Source organism: Symphalangus syndactylus, chromosome 12, assembly GCF_028878055.3.
Source record: "Symphalangus syndactylus isolate Jambi chromosome 12, NHGRI_mSymSyn1-v2.1_pri, whole genome shotgun sequence".
Lineage (NCBI taxonomy): Eukaryota > Metazoa > Chordata > Mammalia > Primates > Hylobatidae > Symphalangus > Symphalangus syndactylus.
In genome coordinates, this window is record NC_072441.2 from 53466232 (window position 1) to 53482120 (window position 15889).

The 15889-nt window shown below is 39.1% G+C and overlaps 1 protein-coding gene and 1 non-coding gene across 7 annotated transcripts in view; both read left to right on the forward strand.

Annotated features, from left to right (window-relative positions):
- SLC35A3 (solute carrier family 35 member A3) overlaps nucleotides 1-15889 on the forward strand; it is a 57588-nt gene that overhangs the window by 10309 nt on the left and 31390 nt on the right. The window lies entirely within an intron of this gene.
- LOC134734976 (U6 spliceosomal RNA) lies at nucleotides 1159-1261 on the forward strand. The gene has a single exon (XR_010117843.1). It is a non-coding gene; the product is annotated as a U6 spliceosomal RNA (small nuclear RNA).

Consider the following 15889-nt stretch of genomic DNA (forward strand, 5'->3'; position numbering starts at 1 on the left):
CCACCTTGATCTCCCAAAGTGCTGGGATTATAGGCGTGAGACACGTGCCTGGCCTTTGTATGCTTTAATACCTAAACATTTGAAAAATCATTGGAAAATGCTAGAACCTTGTAATGTTAGTGCGTGGGGAGCAACTCTATCTTAATGAGTAATTATATTTTACTTTCTGCATATAGATACGTTTCAGTTGGCACGTTTTGATACATGTAGTAGTATATCTGAGATTGAGCAATAAATTATGTTTAAAGGAGTCAACTTGAATAGTCTAGTATGGACAGGGAGATTAAAATTGGGAAATTTTTTTCTCTAGCTTATAAGCTTTATATCTGATTATATGTTATTAATATTTCAAGTTATAAAAACAAACATACTGATGAAAATAGTGACAATCTGTACTGTTTTGCCTTTTATGTCCTTTTTTCCTCCTACCCATACCTATCTGTGTCTTTTAAAACAGCAAAGAGGCCGGGCGGAGTGGCTCATACCTGTAATCCCAGCACTGTGGGAAGCTGAGGCAGGAGGATGGCCTGAGCCTGAGACCAGCCTGGGCAACACAGGGAGACCCCATCTTTACAAATAAAAAAATATTAAAAAAATTTAGCTAGGTGTGGTGGCACATGCATGTGGTTGCAGCTACTCAGGAGGCTGAGGTGGGAGGATAGCTTGAGCCCAGGAGGTAGAGGCAGCAGTGAGCCGTGGCATGCCACTGCACTCCAGCCTGGGGAACAGAGTGAGACCCTGTTTCAAAAAATATAAAATAAAATAAGAAAATAAGAAATAAAATAATAAAACAAATTGATGTTTTCCAAACTAAGCGGTAGTAGAATAATTGCTTTGTAACACTGGCCAAATCCTTGTTTTTTCTATGGAAATGTTACGGTTAAACATTTAGGTTTGTGAGCAAAAAGTGGATGGGTCAGTTTTCTATGAGAAGATTACTAGAGTAGTTTCTCATTCATTTAGTATCTTTGTTGTTACTGAGTCCAGGATATATTTTAAAAAGTATTTATTGAGTGCATACTGTGTGCAAGGAATTGTTCTATGTACTCTTCAGTAAACCAGTTTTCCTAATAATTAATTTTTTAAAATATAGCAACTTAATTTCATCCAATCTTTCTCTGAAACATATTTAACACTTTCTTCTGGAATAGACATAGAGTGTTCCCTTTGGCAGCACATATAGTAAAATTCGAACGTTATGGAGAAGATTAGCATGGCCCTTGCTCAAGGATGCTACACAAATTCATGAAGCATTCCGTTAGGGAAGAAAAAATAGATGTAGAATTGGAAACATTACATTTAAAAAATACAGACTTAGATTCTCATATTAATTTCTTGTGACTGCTGTAACAAATTATCACAAATTTTATGGCTTAAAACAACAGCAATTTATTCTCTCACAGTTCTGGAGACCAGAAATCCAAAATTAATATAACTGAGTTGAAATCTAATTGTCAGCAAGGCCTCACTCCATCTGGTTGCTCTGGGAGAGCATCCATTCCTTTCCTCTTCCAGCTTCTGTTGGCTGACAATATTCCTTTGCTTGTGCCTGCATCACTCTAATATCCAAGGACAGCATCATCAGATCTCTCTCAGCTTCATCTTTATATTGCATTCTTCTCTTGTGTATCTGTATTCTCCTTTTCTTTCTTTTCTTTTTTATTTGAGACAGAGTCTCACTCTGTTGCCCAGGCTGGAGTGCAGTGGCGTGATCTCGGCTCACTGCAAGCTCCACCTCCTGGGTTCATGCCATTCTCCTGCCTCAGCCTCCCGAGTAGCTGGGACTACAGGCGCCCACCACCATGCCCGGCTAATTTTTTATATTTTTAGTAGAGACAGTGTTTCACCATGTTAGCCAGGATGGTCTCGATCTCCTCTATCTTATGATCCGCCCACCTTGGCTTCCCAAAGTGCTGGTATTACAGACGTGAGCCACCGCGCCCGGCCTCCTTTTCTTTTCTTTTTTTTTAAATTTTATTATTATTATACTTTAAGTTTTAGGGTACATGTGTACAACGTGCAGGTTTGTTACATATGTATACATGTGCCATGTTGGTGTGCTGCACCCATTAACTCGTCATTTAGCATTAGGTATATCTCCTAACGCTATCCCTCCCCCCTCCCCCCACCCCACAACAGTCCCCAGCGTGTGATGTTCCCCTTCCTGTGTCCATGTGTTCTCATTGTTCAATTCCCACCTATGAGTGAGAACATGTGGTGTTTGGTTTTTTGTCTTTGCGATAGTTTGCTAAGAATGATGGTTTCCAGTTTCATCCATGTCCCTACAAAGGACATGAACTCATCATTTTTTATGGCTACATAGTATTCCATGGTGTATATGTGCCACATTTTCTTAATCCATTCTATCGTTGTTGGACATTTGGGTTGATTCCAAGTCTTTGCTATTGTGAATAGTGCCGCAATAAACATACGTGTGCATGTGTCTTTATAGCAGCATGATTTATAATCCTTTGGGTATATACCCAGTAATGGGATGGCTGGGTGAAATGGTATTTCTAGTTCTAGATCCCTGAGGAATCGCCACACTGACTTCCACAATGGTTGAACTAGTTTACAGTCCCACCAACAGTGTAAAAGTGTTCCTATGTCTCCACATCCTCTCCAGCACCTGTTGTTTCCTGACTTTTTAATGATGGCCATTCTAACTGGTGTGAGATGGTATCTCATTGTGGTTTTGATTTGCATTTCTCTGATGGCCAGTGATGATGAACATTTTTTCATGTGTCTTTTGGCTGCATAAATGTCTTCTTTTGAGAAGTGTCTGTTCATATCCTTCCCCTACTTGTTGATGGGGTTGTTTTTTTCTTGTAAATTTGTTTGAGTTCATTGTAGATTCTGGATATTAGCCCTTTGTCAGATGAGTAGGTTGCAAAAATTTTCTCCCATTCTGTAGGTTGCCTGTTCACTCTGATGGTAGTTTCTTTTGCTGTGCAGAAGCTCTTTGGTTTAATTAGATCCCATTTGTCAATTTTGGCTTTTGTTGCCATTGCTTTTGGTGTTTTAGACATGAAGTCCTTGCCCATGCCTATGTCCTGAATGGTGTTGCCTAGGTTTTCTTCTAGGGTTTTTATGGTTTTAGGTCTAACATGTAAGTCTTTAATCCATCTTGAATTAATTTTTGTATAAGGTGTAAGGAAGGGATCCAGTTTCAGCTTTCTACATATGGCTAGCCAGTTTTCCCAGCATCATTTATTAAATAGGAAATCCTTTCCCCATTGCTTGTTTTTGTCAGGTTTGTCAAAGATCAGATAGTTGTAGATATGCAGCATTATTTCCTTTTCCAGGCCACGTGCGGCGGCTCATGCCTGTAATCCCAGCACTTTGAGAGGCCGAGGTGGGTGGATCACCTGAGGCCAGGACTTCGAGACCACCCTGGCCAACATGGTGAAACCCCGTCTCTACTAGAAATACAAAAAGTAGCCGGGCATGGTGGTGCAAGCCTATAATCCCAGCTACTCAGGAGACTGAGGCAGGAGAATCGCTTGAACCCAGGAGGCAGAGGTTGCAGTGAGCCGAGATCACACCATTGCACTCCAGCCTGGGCAACAGAGCAAGACTCCATCTCTCCCTCTCTCTCTCTCTCTCTCTGTCTCTCTCTCTCTCTCTCTCTCTCTCTCTCTATATATATATATATATATATTCCAGCTTTATTGAAGTGTTTATATATATATGTATTAATTAAATATTTGATGGCTGATTTCCATCTGGAGAATTGTGTGATAACTGTATTTTTTTTATTTCTATCTCCAATCTTCTTAGTTTTGAATCTTTACTAATGATTAGTGCCTGTAGACCCTACCTGGCTTTTACACAAGTCTCTGTTCTTTGTAGAATATCTTTAACTGTTGTAAGTGGTGGGAAGTGACCATAACAGAATGAGGTAGAGCAGAATTGCATGAGAGTGTGGGGAAATGGGAGGATGGGAAGGAGTAAGTTCATTTTTACATGGCACCACACATTGAAAGGAGATCTTAGAGATATTAAGTCGTTTTGTTTTCCAAATCAATGCATTTCTGTATAGAGTACAATAGTGCTGAACGATTTTTATCTAAACATTAGAATGCAAATAGGTTTTATATTTGTATAGGTAAAGAAATATCTGAATACTCTTGGTTTTATTTGAATCTAGGAATGGAAATTTTGCAGCCTATGAAAGAACAAGTCAAAAATAGATACTACTGTAACTTACGTACAGGTGATATTTTCTTAGTAAACAGTTACCTGACACCTTAAGGAAGAAAGAAAAGGAGAAACAATGAAAAGCTGTTTAACTTAGAATGTGATAGGAGCCTGTAAGTTATGAAGAGTTGGTTAAATGTTATTGAGCAAAATTTTGCTTTTCTTAAGCACTTAAGAGGGAAATAATTTAGGGGAGGCTATTGTTTCTATCATAAAAATTGAGTTTGTTATATCTGTAGTGTAAATTACTTTCTACTCATTTCTTTGACTTATATAAAAAAGGTTTTTGGATTTTCCACGAGATTATTATGGATCTCAAGTACAAGATATTGTTGCTCTTCTTCTTGAGTACTGTAGCTACTTCTGAGGTAGTTAGAAAAGAATATATACAAATACCAGTGTCAAAAGTTAAATCAATTGTGATGAATTTTGTCATTATTTAGCCTGTAATGATAGGTTAAAGTTTTGGCATCATGGAAGATAATGGACAAAAAATTTCAACTGAGCTCAGCATTTCTGTATGTATATACTTTTTTCTGTTGATTTATTTGGAAAAACCTTAAAATGTTTGTTTTTTACCCTAATAGTTGTCTCTGACCAGTGTATAATGTGACATATTTGCATGGCACTTTGTAACTTGTGTGTTTTCATATATACTCTCTTATGTCATTAACCTCTAGTAGACTGATATTGTTACTAAGGGAGTATAGTGTTTAGAAAATGTAAATATAGCTTACTCTAAAAATCATAACTTAGGAATTTAGCCCTTGTTTTTATAATAGAAGGAAAACTGACTTACAGAATATCTAAGATAGTAGGTAGTCTAAAAATATATATGAATTTTATTTTATTTTATTACTTATTTATTTATTTTTGAGACAGAGTCTTGCTCTGTTGCCCAGGCTGGAGTGTAGCGGCGGGATTTCGGCTCACTGCAACCTCCTCCTCCCAGGTTTGAGAAATTCTCATGGCCTCAGCCTCCTGAGTAGCTGGGATTACAGGTGTGTGCCACCATGCCTGGCTAATTTTTGTATTTTTAGTAGAGATGTGGTTTTGCCATGTTGACCAGGCTTGGCTCGAACTCCTGGCCTCAAGTGATCCACTCACCTCAGCCTCCCAAAGTGCTGGGATTACAGACATGAGCCACTGCACCCAGCCTGTATATGAATTTAGCACAATTTTAAAACATTGACTAAACATTTAGTTTTTTAGGACTTTTAGTGGCTGGAGACATATCAGCAAAATACAGATATTGTCTCAGAATGATAAGCTTTATACACAGACTGAAAAAGTATACAGACTATACATTGGTGAGCCTCTGGAAATAAGTCTGTAGTAATACTGATTTTAGGGTTTACCTACACCTAGAAGGATGTATTCTTTCTTTTTTTTTTTTGAGACAGAGTCTTGCTGTGTTGCCCAGGCTGGAGTGCAGTGGCACAATCTCAGCTCACTGCAACCTCCGCCTCTTGGGTTCAAGTGATTCTCGTGCCTCAGCCTCCTGCATAGCTGGGATTACAGGCGCGCACCACCACGCCCAGCTAATTTTTTGTATTTTTAGTAGAGACAGGTTTTGCCATGTTGCCCAGGCTTTGAACTCCTGAGCTCAGGCAATCCGCCCGCCTTGGCCTCCCAAAGTGCTGGAGTTACAGGTGTGAGCCACAGCACCCGGCCTGTATTCTATTTTTGAAAAGATGAATATAAATTATTAGTATATGGTGTTTTGAATATTTTAGAACTTGGTGTAGATCTGTAATGCAATTAATGAAGATATAAATAATTTATCAGTATCTCATTAATTTGAGGATGGGGTGGTAGTAAGTGTGCATTAATGAAACATACATTATATAATGTGTATATATATATATAATATTTTTTTTTTTTTTTTTTTTGAGATGGAGTCTCGCTCTGTCACCCAGGCTGGAGTGCAGTGGTGCGATCTCGGCTCACTGCAAGCTCCGCCTCCCGGGTTCACGCCATTCTCCTGCCTCAGCCTCTCCGAGTAGCTGGGACTACAGGCGCCCGCCAACATGCCCGGCTAATTTTTTGTATTTTTAGTAGAGACAGGGTTTCACCGTGTTAGCCAGGATGGTCTCGATCTCCTGACCTCATGATCTGCCCGCCTCGGCCTCCCAAAGTGCTGGGATTACAGGTTTGAGCCACTGCTCCCGGCCTATAATGTATATTTTTTAAATATTTAGACCTGTAAAGTAACTCGTAATTGGCTGATAAAACTTTGTAAAGCAATGATCTTTGGGAGCTGCTTTAATAAAAATGAAGGTAACTAGCAGATCACATATATTTAAACTATAGATTTTAGTGTGTTTGAAAATCTTTTTCTCTTAAGAGTATTAAATAATTACTGAAAATATCTTTGAACATGAAATAAGCTAATATTTTTTGTATAAAATGCAAAAGTAAATTCTAACCAAGCCATCATCCAAACTCATTAAATCCAAATGAATGGAGTTTAGATGAATGAAATTTTCTTGTATATTTTCCCCCAAGAGGTGAGAAGAGATTTAAAAATAATAAAACTCAACTTTATAAATATCAAACTTCCAAAAATTTAGAGGAGAATTAGTGATTAGAAAGCAAGTTCAAGATCTATTAGGGTGACAGACAAAACCCTGAAATATTTTTTGGGCACAGGACTGTAAAGGATTTATAGAAGTGCTAGCAATGTGATTGCTGTATCAAATCAGCGTGATTGTAATGTCTACACTCATACCCAAAGATTATAATTATGGATCATTATAATAATTATACAATAGTTGATTATTATATGTTATATTTTACTATATAGATATACTCAACGTTTACATTTTACAAATTTATGTGGAACTTTTAGGAGAAAAAGTTGAAATTAGATTAATAGAATTGTGTGTGTGTGGGTGTGTGTGTTTCAGAACTGGAGGGGAGTGGGATGAAGAGAAGTTGGATAACGGCTACAAAAATACAGTTGGGGGCCAGGCGCGATGGCTCATGCCTGTAATCCCAGCACTTTTTGGAGGCCTAGATGGGCGGATCACAAGGTGAAGAGATCGATATCAACCTGACCAACATGGTGAAACCCCATCTCTACTAAAAATACAAAAATTTAGCCGGGCGTGGTGGCAGGCACCTGTGATCCCAGCTACTTAGGAGGCCGAGGCAGGAGAATCTCTTGAAACCGGGAGGCAGAGGTTGGAGTGAGCTGAGATCGTGCCACTGTACTCCAGCCTGGCGACAAAGCGAGACCCCGTCTCAAAACAAAACAAAAAAAACAGTTGAATAGAAGGAATAAGTTTTAGTATTTGATAATACAATAGGGAAATATATTATTATTATTTGTTTTTGAGATGGAGGTTGCCTCCCAGGTTCAAGCGATTCTCCTGCCTCAGCCCCCTTTGTAGCTGGGATTACAGGCACCCACCACTACACCTGGCTAATTTTTGTATGCTTAGCAGAGACGAGGTTTCACCATGTTGGCCAGGCTGGTCTCAGACTCCTGACTGCATGATCCGCCGGCCTTGGCCTCCCAAAGTGCTGGGATTACAGGCATGAGCCACCGTGCCCGGTCTTATTTTTTAATTTTATTTTACATTTAATTAATTATTTTACATTTCAAAATAGCTAGAAGAATTGTAATGTTCTCAACATAAAGATTAGTTTGTTGGATATCCCAATTAACCCTTATTTAATCATTACACATCATATACATGTATGAAAATATCACATGTACTCCCAAAAGAAGTAGATCTGATATAGCGGTTAAAAAGTACAAAAACAAGAAATAGAGGGGGCCTGAGAAGTCATATGAAATATTAAATTTTTAAAAATAGGATAAAAACACTTGTGGCTAAGCCAGATAATTGATTCCCCTGGGGAGAAGAGGTAGAGTTGTAGATTAAAGGGGCCTTTGCATCCTCATAGCTTAGCTCCCATTTAGGAGTGAGAACATATGATGTTTGGTTTTTCATTCCTGAGTTACTTCACCTAGAATAATGGTCTCCAATTCCATCTGGGTTGCTGTGAATGTCATTATTTCATTTCTTTTTATGGCTGAGTAGTACTCCATCGTATATATACCACAATTTCTTTGTTGATTAATAGACATTTGGACTGGTTCCATATTTTCATAATTGCAAATTGTGCTGCTATAAACATACCTGTGCAAGTATCTTTTTCATAAAATGACTTTTTTTCCTCTGTCTAGATACCTAGTAGTGGGATTGCTGGATCAAATGGTAGTTCTACTTTTAGTTCTTTAAGGAATCTCCACATTGTTTTCCATAGTGGTTACACTAGTTTACATTCCAACCGGCAGTGTAAAAGTGTTCCCTTTTCAACACATCCATGCCAACATCTATTTTTATTTTTATTTTTTGATTTTGGCTGTTCTTGTGGGATTAAAGTGGTATCACATTGTGGTTTTGATTTGCATTTCCCTGATAATTAGTGATTTTGGGCATTTTTTCATGTTTATTGGCCATTTGTATATCTTCTTTTGAGAATTGTCTGTTCATGTCCTTAGCCCAATTTTGGATGGGATTGTTTGTTTTTTTTCTTGCTGATTTGCTTGAGTTCCTTGTAGATTCTGGATATTAGTTGTTTGTTGGATGTATAGATTGCAAATATTTTCTCCCACTCTGTGGGTTGTCTGTTTACTCTGCTGATTATTTCTTTTGCTGTGAAGAAACTTTTTAGTCATCTATCTTTGTTTTTGTTGCATTTGCTTTTGGGTTTTTGGTCATTAAGTCTTTGCCTAAGCCAGTGTCTAGTAGGGTTTTTCTAATGTTATCTTCTAGAATTTTTATGGTTTCAGATCTTAGATTTAAGTCCTTGATCCACCTTGAGTTGATATTTGTATAAGGTGAGAGAGGAGGATCCAGTTTCATTCTTCTACAGGTGGCCAATTATCCCAGCATCATTTGTTGAATAGGGTGTCCTTTCCCCACTCTATGTTTTTGTTTGCCTTGTTGAAGATCAGTTGGCTCTCTATTCTGTTCCATTGGTCTTTGTGCCTATTTTTATAACAGTACCATGCTGTTTTAGTGACTATGGCCTTATAGTATAGTTTGAAGTCAGGTAATGTGATACCTCCAGATTTGTTCTTTTTGCTTAGTCTTGCTTTGGCTATGCAGGCTCTTTTTTGGTTCCATATGAATTTTAGGATTGTTTTTTCTAGTTCTGTGAGGAATGATGCTGGCATTTTGATGGGAATCGCATTGAATTTGTAGATTGCTTTTGGCAGTACGGTCATTTTCACAATATTGATTCTACGCATCTGTGAGCATGGGATATATTTCTATTTATTTGTGTCATCTATGATTTCTTTCAGCAGTGTTTTGTAGTTTTCCTTATAGAGGTCTTTCACCTCCTGGGTTAGGTGTATTCCTAAGTATTTTATTTTATTGTTTTGCAGCTATTGTAAAAGGGGTTGAGTTCTTTATTTGATTCTCAGCTTGGTCACTGTTGGTGTATAGCAGAGCTACAGATTTGTGTACATTACTTTTGTATCCTGAAACTTTGCTGAATTCATTTATCAGTTCTAGGAGCTTTTTGGATGAGTCTTTAGGGTTTTCTAAGTATACAATCATATTATCAGCAAACAGCCACAGTTTGACTTCCTCTTTATCAATTTGGATGCCTGATTATTTTCATTTTGAGTTTATTCTACTGTTAGGCAGAATAGTAAATTAAATTTTAATTCTTTATAGGTAATCTGTTACAAATGATCATTTGTTTGCATATATTCTACTTTTTTTTTTTTTTTTTGAGACAGGGTCTCACTCTGTTGCTCAGGCTGGAGTGCAGTGGTGCCGCCATGGTTCACTGCAGCCTTGACCTCCCAGGCTCAAGTGATCCTCCAACTTCAGCCTCCTGAGTAGCTGGGACTACAAGCATGCACCACCATGCCCAGATAATTTTTGTATTTTTTAGGAGAGACATGGTTTTGCCACGTTGCATAGGCTGGCCTCTAACTCCTGGGTTCAAGTGATCTGCCTGCCCCTGCGCCTGGCCATATTCTACTTTTCAACTTTTAAAAACATACATTATAATAAATAAAGAGCATTAATAATAACTGGATTATTATGGTGAATGTTTATATTGATGTTTGGAAATGGAAATGCAAAATTTTCAAAGTATATCCTGACCTTTAATTTTTATTTATTTGTTTATTTATTTTTTGATTTTTTGAGACAGGGCCTCTCTTTGTTACTCAGGCTGGAGTGCAGTGGTACACAATCTTGGCTCATTGCAGCTTTGACTTCCCGAACTCAAGGGATTCTTCCTCCTCAGACCCCAACAGCTGGGACCACAGGCACAGGCCACCACGCCCAGCTAATTTTTGTATTTTTTGTAGAGACAAGTTTTCACCATTTTGACCAGACTGATCTCTCACTCCTGGAGTCAAGTGATCTGCACACCTGGGCCTCCCAAAGTGCTGGGTTTACAAGCCTGAGCCACCACGCCTGGCCTAAATTTTCACTTGAAAAGAAGTTGGAGCATTGCTGTTATAATAGGGACATTATGGTCTTATTTGCACAGAATAAACAAAAGACTTCCTTGAACAGATATGAAATCATTGTTTGACATTTTCCAGGAGAATTAGATGCCTCTGCCAAATGTAAGTTGCTGGAAACTTACTCTCCTTCCATATAGAGATAAAGGCACCAGGATGTCCTGGAATTTTACAATAGCATGTAGTGGGAGCCAGGGAGCCTGAAATAAGCTATATAGGCTGGTGTCTCCAGTTACTAGTAGTGACCTTGAACAAATCATCTACTTCTCTATTCACTATTTTCTACATTTTAAAGTGAAGAAATTATATTAGATGATTTCGAAAACATATTATACCTCTGAAGTGTTATAATTTTATTTCACATTGGACAAAATTGAGATAGATGATTAAGAAGTCTATGTATTCTTTCCTCTAATCTTGATCCTCTATTTGTAACAGAGATATATTATTCAGTTTTTGTCTCTGAAAGTCAAATTAAATGCTTAAGATCGTTTTTTCCAATAATTATAATCTATGTATATTTAATGGTGAGTATACATATTTTACCATTAAAAATTTTATCCTTGGCCAGGCGCGGTGGCTCACGCTTGTAATCCCAGCACTTTGGGAGGCCGAGGCGGGTGGATCACGAGGTCAGGAGATCGAGACCACGGTGAAACCCCGTCTCTACTAAAAATACAAAAACTTAGCCGGGCGTGGTGGCGGGCGCCTGTAGTCCCAGCTACTCGGAGAGGCTGAGGCAGGAGAATGGCATGAACCCGGGAGGTGGAGCTTGCAGTGAGCCGAGACTGCGCCACTGCACTCCAGCCTGGGCGACAGAGCAAGACTCCATCTCAAAAAAAAAAAAAAAAAAAAAAAAAAAAAAAATTTTATCCTTATATTCATGGTGCTGCATTGTTCGTATTTGGAGCATATTCATCTGAGGGTAGGAATTGCTGAATTTAGTAAGCTAGACTTAATGCTTTTAGGAATAGATCTCTCTGTAACTATGGTACTTAGCCTAATGTGGGCATGAAATAATGATTGTTGAATCTGTTTGAATATATTATATATATTACAATAATTAGGAGTTAAGGATCATATATATACAACCATACCTAAACCGTGGTAGCTTGGTTGTAGCAACCTGGTAGCTTGATAGCTTGGGTTGTGAGAGCTCTAAAGAGATATACTATAAACAGGGTTCACATTTGAAAAAACTTAGGTAGAAGTTGGACTCATGGAAAAGATACAGGTGGGGTGAAGAATAGACTAACAGAATGTCCTTAGAATTAATCTAAAGAAATCAGAGCTAGAGCCAAAGTTGTGAAGAAAGCCTGGTTAGGAATGCTATTATTTGGTATGTCCTCAATCTTTAATTTTTTTAAATCAACTTTATTGAGTTGTAATTTACATACAATAAAATGTACGCATTGAATAAAATGAACCATTGTACCCCTCAATTGTAGATTTAAACAAAATCCACAATTCAGTGAATTCTGATAAATAAATTCAATCATATAACCACCACACAGTATTTCCACTACTACCAAAAATTCTTTGCTGTCCCTTTGCAGTCAACCCTCAACCCCAGCCCCTATCTATAGGTAACCATAAGTTTGCATCTGTCACTATAGTTTAATTTTGCCTTTTCTAGAATTTTATATAAATGGAACGATAAAGTATACAGTATACTGTTTTTAAATTTTTTTTGTTCAGTATGTTTTTTACTTTTTTTGGGTGCTTTAGTGTGGCAGTATTTTATTCCTTTTCATAGCTGAGCATTATTCCATTGTATGGATATACCACATAGGATAATTTATTCAAATATTGATGGGCATTTGGAGTATTTCATTTTTCATGTTACAAATAAAGCTCCTATAAATATTCATGTACAAATATTGTTGTGAACATGTATTTTCAAATTTCTTGGGTACATCTAAGAGTGGAATTGCTAGGTCATATGAAAAGATTATTTATTGTTTTCTTCCTTCTCTTCCTTCCCTTCCTTCTGTCCCTCCCCTCCCCTCCTCTTCCCTCCCCTCTCCTCCCCTCCTCTCCTTTCTTCCCTTCCTTTCCTACCTTCCCTTTCTTACCTGTCTTTCTCCCCTTGGTCTCCTCTCCCCTCCCCTTCCCCTCCTCTCCCCTCCCCTTCTCTCCTCTCTCCTGTCCTCTTTTTGTTTTTATTTGAGAGGGTCTTGCTCTGTTGCCCAGGCTAGGATACAGAAGTTCAGTCGTAGCTCACTATAACCTCAAACCTCCTGGGCTCAACCATCCTCCTGCCTCAGCCTCCTGAATACCTGGAACTACATGCATGTAGCACCAAACCCAGCTAATTTTTTAATTTTTTGTAGAGATGGGGTCTCAATATGTTGCCCAGGCTGGTCTCAAACTCCTGGCCTCAAGTGATCCTCCAGCCTCAGCCTCCCAAAGTGCTGTTTTCTTTTAATAAGGAATTAATAAACTTTTTCAAAGTGGTCGTACCATTTTACATTTTCACTAGCAATGTTGAGGGCTGTTTGCTCTAAATCCCCTTTAACACTTAGTTGTATCAGTTTTTAAAATTTAGCCAGTCTAATAGATACATAATGGTATTTCATTGTGGTCTTAATTTGTATTTCTCTAATGACTGTGATGTTGAACACCTTTTCCTATGCCTATTAGTCACTTATTTGTCTTTCTTGATAAAATATCTTTTTTTGTTTTGTTTTGTTTTGTTTTGTTTGAGATGGAGTTTTACTCTTGTTGCCCACACTGGAGTACAATGGCCCAGTCTTGGCTCACTGCAACCTCCATCTCTCGGGTTCAAGCGATTCTCTTGCCTCAGCCTCCTGAGTAGCTGGGATTACAGGCACCCGCAAGCATGCCCGGCTAATTTTTGTATTTTTAGTAGAGATGGGATTTCATTATGTTGGCCAGGCTGCTCTTGAACTCCTGACCTCAGGTGATCCACCCACTGTGGCCTCCCAAAGTGCTGGGATTACAGGCATGAGCCACTGTGCCCGGCTGGTAAAATATCTTTTGCCTATTTTTAAATTGGATTGTCGGTCTTTGATTTATTATATTATTAAAGTTCTGTATATATTCTGGATATATTGTCAGATACATGTATTAAGAATATTTTCTCCCATAATGTAGTTTGCCTTTCATATTATTTTACAGTATCTTTGGAAGAGCAGTCTTTAATTTATTATTGTTTTATTTTATTGAGGCAGAGTCTTGCTCTGTCACCCAGGCTGGAGTGTGGTAGCATGAACATGGCTCACTGCAGCCTTGACCTTCTGGGCTCAATTGATCTTCCTGCCTCAGCCTCTTGAATGCTGGGACCACAAGTGCATGCCACCATGCCTAGCTAATTTTTTGTAGAACTGAGGTCTCACTTTGTTGTCCAGGCTGGTCTGGAACTTCTGGGCTCAAGTGATCCTCCTGCCTCAGCCCCTCAAAGTGCTGGGATTACGGGTGTGAGCAACTGCACGTGGCCCATTTTTTAATTTTAATGTGTCCAATTTATCCATTTTTTTCATTTATGGCTTGTGCTTTTTGTATCCTAAGAACTCTTGGCCTATCTCTACATGATTACAGTTTTTTTCCTATGCTTTGTTATTATTGAATATTTATAGTTTCAGCTTTTGTAATGGCTATATGATCCATTTCTAGTTAATATTTGGTGTGAGAAAGTTAGGGGTAGAGGGTTATTTTTAAAAAAATACATGTATCTGGTGGGGCACGGTGGCTCAAGCCTGTAATCCCAGCACTTTGGGAGACCGAGGCAGGCGGATCATGAGGTCAGGAGATCGAGACCATCCTGGCCAACATGGTGAAACCCCGTCTCTACTAAAAATACAAAAATTAGCTGGGTGTGGTGGCGTGTGCTTGTAATCCCAGCTACTCGGGAGGCTGAGGCAGGAGAATTGCTTGAACCAGGGAGTCAGAGGTTGCAGTGAGCCGAGATCGTACCACCGCACTCCAGCCTGGTGACAGAGCAAGACCCCGTCTCAAAAAATAAATAAATAAATAAAAATACATAGATCTCATTATTCCAGTCCAGAACTATTTGTTGAAAAGACTATCCCCTTTTTTTCTATACCTTTGTCAAATATTGTTTGACAATATTTATGGTTTAATAGACTGAGTATTTGTGCTCTTCTCCCCTCTGTCCCCTGCCTCCCCAAATTCACATGTTGAAATCCTAACTCTCAATATGAGGGTATTAAGAAGTAGGGCCGGCCGGGCACGGTGGCTCACGCCTGTAATCCCAGCACTTTGGGAGGCCGAGGCGGGCGGATCACGAGGTCAGGAGATCAAGACCATCCTGGCTAACACAGTGAAACCCTGTCTCTACTAAAAATACAAAAAAAATTAGCCGGGCGTGGTGGCGGGCGCCTGTAGTCCCAGCTACTCGGGAGGCTGAGGCAGGAGAATGGCGTGAACCCCAGGGGGCAGAGCCTGCAGTGAGCCAAGATTGCGCCACTGCACTCCAGCCTGGGCGACAGTGAGACTCCGTCTCAAAAAAAAGAAAAAGAAAAAAAAAGAGACCCCAGAGAACTCTCTATTTTCTGCCATGTGAGGATACAATGAGAAGACAGACATCTGTGAACCCAGTAGAAGGGCCTCACTAGAACCCAACGATGCTGGCACTCTGATCCAGCCTGCAGAACTGTGAGAAATAAATTGCTATGTTTCTAAGCCACCCAGTCTATGATACTTTGTTACAGCAGCCTAAGCTCATAAGACATATGGATCTAAATCTGGACTATATTCTGTTCCATTGTTCTATGCTTCTGTCCTCATGCCAATACCAGGCTTTGTTTTTTTGTTTTTTTTTTGTTTTGAGATGGTGTCTCGCTCTGTCGCCCAGGCTGGAGTGCAGTGGTGCAATCTCAGCTCACTGCAACCTTCGCCTCTGGGTTCAATCAATTCTCCTGCCTCAGCTTCCCGAGTAGCTGGGATTACAGGTGCCCACCACCATGCCTGGCTAATTTTTTGTATTTTTAGTAGAGACGGGCTTTCACTATGTTGGCCAGGCTGGTCTTGAACTCCTGACCTCGTGATCTGCCTGCCTTGGCCGCCCAAAGTACTGGGATTACAGGCATGAGCCACCGCGCCCAGCCACCAGTTTCAATTACTGTAGTTTTATAGTAAGTCTGGAAGTTTGGTAGCTTAAGCCTTTCAATTTTGTTTTTCTTTTTCAAAATCGTTTTG